A 6,003-nucleotide genomic window follows, 5' to 3' on the forward strand; every position below is an offset into this window, starting at 1 on the left:
ACACTGTGCCATGGCCCCACAGGGCACCTACTACATAAGGCTACCTGGTCAAGACTGGGAGACGTAGTAGATTTATCTAATACATAGAAACAAATAGAGAGGCAGTCAAAATGAGGAGACCAAGAAATATGTCCCAAATAAAAGAACAGGGGAAAAATGGCAACTGTCCTCCAGAAAAAGAAATAAACAAAATAGAGGCAAACAACCTACCAGATACAGAGTTCAAAACAATGGTTACAGGGATGCTCAAAGAACTTAGTGAGAATGTCAACAAAGATAGCAAGCATCACAAAGGACATAAGTGAAAGATACAATAACTGAACATAAGAATGCACTAGAAGGAATCACCAGCAGACTAGATGAAGCAGAGGCTCAAGTCAGCAATTTAGAACAGGTAGCATAAAACACCAGAACAGCAAAAAGAAAAAGGAATCCAAAAAAGTGAGGAGAGTTTAAGAGACCTCTGGGCAACATGAAGCATAACAACATTTGCTTCATAGAGTACCAGAAGGAGAAGAGAGAAAACAAGGGATTAAGACCCTATCTGAAAAAATAATGACGAAAACTTTCCTAACCTGGCGAAGGAAATAGACATACAAGTCCAGGAAGTGCAGAGAGACCCAAACAAGATGAACCTAAACAGACTCACACCAAGAGGTCAACTGATTTCTCAACAGAAATTTTGCAGGCCAGAGGGGATTGGCATGAAATATTCTAAGAGATGAACAGCAAGGATCTACAACCCAGCAAGGCTATCATTTAGAATCAAAGGAGCGATAAAGATCTTCCCAGACAAGAAAAAGCGAAAGGAATGCATCACCACCAAACCAGTAATACAAGAAATGTTAAAGGGACGTCTTTAAGAAGAAGAAAAAAAAATAAAATAAAAAATAACAATAATAAAATAACAATAACTACATGTCTGTCAGTTATTTCAAATGTAAATGGATTAAATGCTCCAATCAAAAGACATAGGAGGGCTGAAAGGATAAGTAAACAAGATCCTTACATATGCTGCCTACAAGATACTCACCTCAGGTCAAAAGACACACACAGACTGAAAGTAAAGGGATGGGGCTGGCTGGTTGGCTCAGTTGGTTAGAGCGCAGTGCTCATAACACCAAGGTCGCTGGTTCGATTCCCACATGGGCCAGTGAGCTGCGCCCTCCACAACTAGATTGAAGACAATGACTTGACTTGGAGTAGATGGGTCCTGGAAAAACACAGTGTTCCCCAATATTCCCCAATAAAAATAAAAAAAACAAAAGTTACCAGGTTCAAATTCTAAAAAAAAAAAAGAGAGAGAGAAGAAGAAAGTAAAGGGATGGGAAACCGTATTTCATGCAAATGGCAACAAAAAAAAAGCTGGGGTAACAATACTTATACCAGACAAAATAGACTTAAAACAAAAGCTATAACAAGAGACAAAGAAGGACCCAGCAATCCCACTTCTGGGTATTTATCTAAAGAAATCCAAAATGCTAATTTGAAAACACATATGCATCCCTATGTTTATTGCAGCATTGTTTACAATAGCCAAGATATGGAAGCAACCTAAGTGTCTATCGATAGATGAATAGATAAAGAAGAGGTGGTACATATATACAATGGAATATTAGCCAAAAGAAAGAATAAAATTTTACTATTTGCGACATGGATGGACCTAAAGGGTATTATGCTAAGTGAAGTAAGTTAGGCAGAGAAGGACAAGTGCCATATAATTTCACTTATCTGTGGAATCTAAAACACAAACAAACAAAACAGAAACAAACTCAGAGATACAGAGAATAAACTGATGGTTGCCAGATGGGAGGGGGGTTGGGGAGATGGATGAAAACAGTGAAAGGATTAAGAAGTATAAATTGGTAGTTACAAAATAGTCGTGGGGATATAAGGTATAGCATAAGGACTATAGTCAATAATATTGTAATAACTATGTATGGTGTCAGGTGGGTACTAGACTTAACGAAGGAATCACTTTGTAAGGTATGTAAATGTCTAATCACTATGTTGTACACCTGAAACTAATATAATATTGTATGTCAACTGTAATTGAAAAATAAAAAAATATTAAAAAAAGATTTATTGGAGAACACACACACACACACACACACACAAAAGATCACCTAGAGATTAGTAAAATACAACAAGAGCAAGAGTCATGCATGACTGAACTAGGAAGCCAGAAGAGAAATCCCAGGTGTGAGAGCCAGAGCAGCGATGGGTGTGTGGGTTCAGCAGGTGACTGCAGATTAGGAACTTGCATTTTAAATGCCCACGCAGGGACGGAAGACCAGCCCCAAGGTGGCGAGCAGGAAAAACATTTAAACAATCCAAGTATTCTCACAGACAAAAAGAGAGGAAAAAATTGTCATATTAACTTACAAAACGCACAAGCAGACAATACACCATGAGCTAGCAAATGTAACCAACAAGGTAGAATTACAAGGAGAAATGAGCAAATCCACAATCATCACTCCCTGATCCCTTCCTGTGACAGACTCCCTGAAGTCCACCCTGGGAGTAGAGCCACGTATGCTCTAAATCAGAGGAGGGCCAAGGCTCAGAAGTGAGGAGTCTGGGAGGGGAGCACACAGACAGCCCTTGAGAAGAGTTAGCACTGGGAGGGGTTGATCTGAGTGAGACATTAATGGAGCCGCTATGATGAAGCAGAGACTTCATTCCTGCCTGAGTTGAAGAGCAGCCAGGCAGGAGGAGGGGACAAGAGAGAGACCTAAAGAAGAAATAGGTGGCAAGGAAACGCCAGAAGACGTGGCTCCTGACCCAGTCTCAGCTTCCCCAAAGTGGGTCTTGGGTGCCTGGGTGATTTTGTGGGGTCCTGAACTGGCACACTCAGTAAGCAGAGCTCTGGGCCAAGAGACAGGGAAAGGAGCAGCTAAAAGTTCTAACCCAAAGAAACCATCTGGGTTTTTTTTTTCCCCTCTAGAAAACAAACTAGTGTATTTTTAAAAATACATTTTATTTTTTCAACAAGAAAAAATAGAACAATGGCGAAGATAGTACAGAGAGTTGCAGTAGAGCCCTCCTCCAGTTTCCCCTATAACTTCTTACATTATTATGGTACCTTTGCTACAACTGATGAGCTAGGTGGGGTGCCACACCTCCACACCCAGGGGCGTCTGAGAGGAGAAGGCACTGAAGCTCTGGTGGGAGCAGGAGGAAGACTCTGAGGGCCCCAGTGAGCTGGGGGAGCAGGAGATGGGAGGCTGGATGGACTAGGTCCCAGAGATTCCTCATATCATGGTCCCACTTTTTTGCAGGCTGCAGGACTAGGCCTCAGGTGCTCCCCCACCCTCATCCCCACCTCCCCTTTCCAAACTCCTTCTCATCTATCCCTGCCAGGCCTGCTCAGCAGCTCCAAGCCACCCTCATAAATCAGGCCCTCCTGCCCTTTTATGTGCTCGTGGTGCACACAGCCATCTATTGGCAGCCTGTTCGGTCTGCGGAGGCTGGAATAAAATCTCCCTTCCAGGTACTGGGGTCCTGGGGAGAAGCCCCCAACACAGGTGCAGTCAGCACCCAGTAAGACTTCTCTTTGTTCTGCCACATGGGGTCCTGCTGTCCAGGCCCTTCCTTTCCTTTCCAGCTTCTCCCCTCCTTGATTACTCGTAGGCTTATTTGCATATCCCTCTGCAGAGAGCTGCGTGCCTCTTCCCAGGGTCAATCCCCTGGAGCGATTGTCCAGGAGGATTTCTGGCAGTTCCCAAGCCTCTGCGTGTCCCAATTGTCCCCAGATCTCACCGAGGGTGGGGCAGCTGCCAATGACGCCCCCCCCCCCAACTACCACCACCACCACTCCCCGGCTTAAGGAGGCTGCGCTGGTGAGGCCACTCTTCCCTTGTGTTCATGTGAGACCTTGTAACACTGTGAGATTGAGCAGGTGTTATTCTGACTTAGAACACAGGACAGAGAGGCTCAGAGGTTAAACACCTTGACCAAAGTCCCATGGTTATGCTTTCGTGCTCTCTTAGAGCATTTGCAATCTTGTATTTTATATGTGTGATTACTTGAATTGTCTTTCCCTCCAAATAGGACAGCTTTGCCCACCATTCTATCCACAGTGCCTCACCCACTGGCTGGTACATAAATGCTCCATAAATGTTTTTAAATTATTGAATGAATGGATGAGTTAGAGGAAGAAGATTCATTCATTCATTTATTCAACAATGGATTCAGTGTCAGGCCCTTTGATGGATCCTGAGGATAAAAAAGTGAATAAGATGTAATTCCCACCCTTGAAGAAATCAGTCTTGTGGGGAAGATAGTCTAGTAAAAAAAAAAGTTACAAGATAATGTATAAAATCCCATAATGGAGGAATGTCCCTCGTACTATGAGAAAACAGGTTCTAAGCTCTTCCTGGAAGAGGGGCCTTGAAGGATGAGTAACGGTGTGTTTCCTGCAGTGTTGGGAGTGGGCAGAGTGAGGGAAGGGCGTTCCTACCCCAGCAGGTGACAATGAGCCCCCTGGAGGCCTGTCATGCTTTGGGAAGGCTTGGAGGAGCTCCTTGTGGGCCGGACTTGAAGCCAGGCTCTTGGATCTTTCCCTTCACCACATAAAAGACAGAAATTTCCCACCTGTGCCCCCCAGGCTCTAGGTCTGGGAGCATTAAAATACCCTTGCCGACCGGCTGTCATTCTCCTTCAATGATGGATTGCCAGAAAAACCTCTTCTGTGAGGGAGTTCAACATCTGAGCCAATTTGAAACAATCTTACGAGATTTCTTGAGCCAACAGCTCAAATATAACCTCTCTATTCTGCTCCCTGCACTCTCTCATCTGTAATTCCATCCAACACATCATCAAGCCAGTGGGTCCCAGCTGTCTGCAGGCAATCTCATGCATTCTTCCTCCACTGTTTCTCTTGTTTATTCCCTTCTCTTTGACAGAGGTTTAGCAGGTGTGTGTCTGATTTTCAGTTCCAGATACTGCTATCGTTTCCGTTTGTTGCTGTGTAATGTTGTAATGTTGTGGTGTAAGATATTCGAGTACATATGTGTACACAAAAAGAAGGGAGTCACTCCTCTTGGGGGCTGAGGTAAGGCTGTGGGTTTTACCTGAGGTATGAAGGAAATAAGGTTGTTTGTAAGGAAGCGCCAGAGGGAAAGGTCAGTGCAATCTCTTGTGCAGGAAGCAGGAAGGAGTCACAGGTAATAACTTAGGGGCTCAATGGCTGGAATATTTTAGTTGTGCCTGCAATGGAGGAGGGTCCCATATCATAGTGATAAATGTCATTGAAAAGTGACAGATATCAGCTCAGTGGAGAAAGGCCACGGTGTCCTACAGTTGGAGTAATTTTAAAAGAACCTAGTAATTTTGTACTAAAAATGACGTCATGGATTTGCTTTTTATGCTACCCATACACACATACACACACATCCTCCTCACTCATGGCGGACTCCTGGACCCCTCCCTGCTGTTTTTACATCAATTTTATTCTTATATCTTTACAGAAAATGGCACAGAAACCACAGGTTTAGAATACCTAGAAGTTATTACAGTTCCATATTTCAAACACCTCAATATCAAGATTCTTTCTTCTCACTCTATGTACATTATTTACACACGAGGGGCTACAGTCTAACACTTCAAACCAACAGGGGACAAAGACAAGAACTGGGGGGAAAGTTCCATGAATGGAATGAAGAAGAAATCAACTTTTGATGCGGAATGAAAATCCCAACTCATTGTGTCAGGCCTTTCTCTCTCGAGGTATTCCCTACAAAGGAGGTGGGATGGTAAAGAAATGTCATTGGGGTGAGGAGGACATGTGCCTGGCCTGGGGGTGGAGGGGCAGCTCCAGAGAGGGCCATTAGTATGGACAGGTTCTCTCATCAGCAGCCAGGAAGAAGCCCCCAGCCCCCATTCCAACATGGTCACCGTTTTCTGTCTTATTCTTAGTGCACATGCGCATGACATACACCTGGCATAAAGGTGTGAGTCCCTGTTGCTTAGTTTGGGTAAAACACTGACTCCTGCCTTACT

This window comes from Rhinolophus ferrumequinum, chromosome 6 (assembly GCF_004115265.2).
Source record: "Rhinolophus ferrumequinum isolate MPI-CBG mRhiFer1 chromosome 6, mRhiFer1_v1.p, whole genome shotgun sequence".
Lineage (NCBI taxonomy): Eukaryota > Metazoa > Chordata > Mammalia > Chiroptera > Rhinolophidae > Rhinolophus > Rhinolophus ferrumequinum.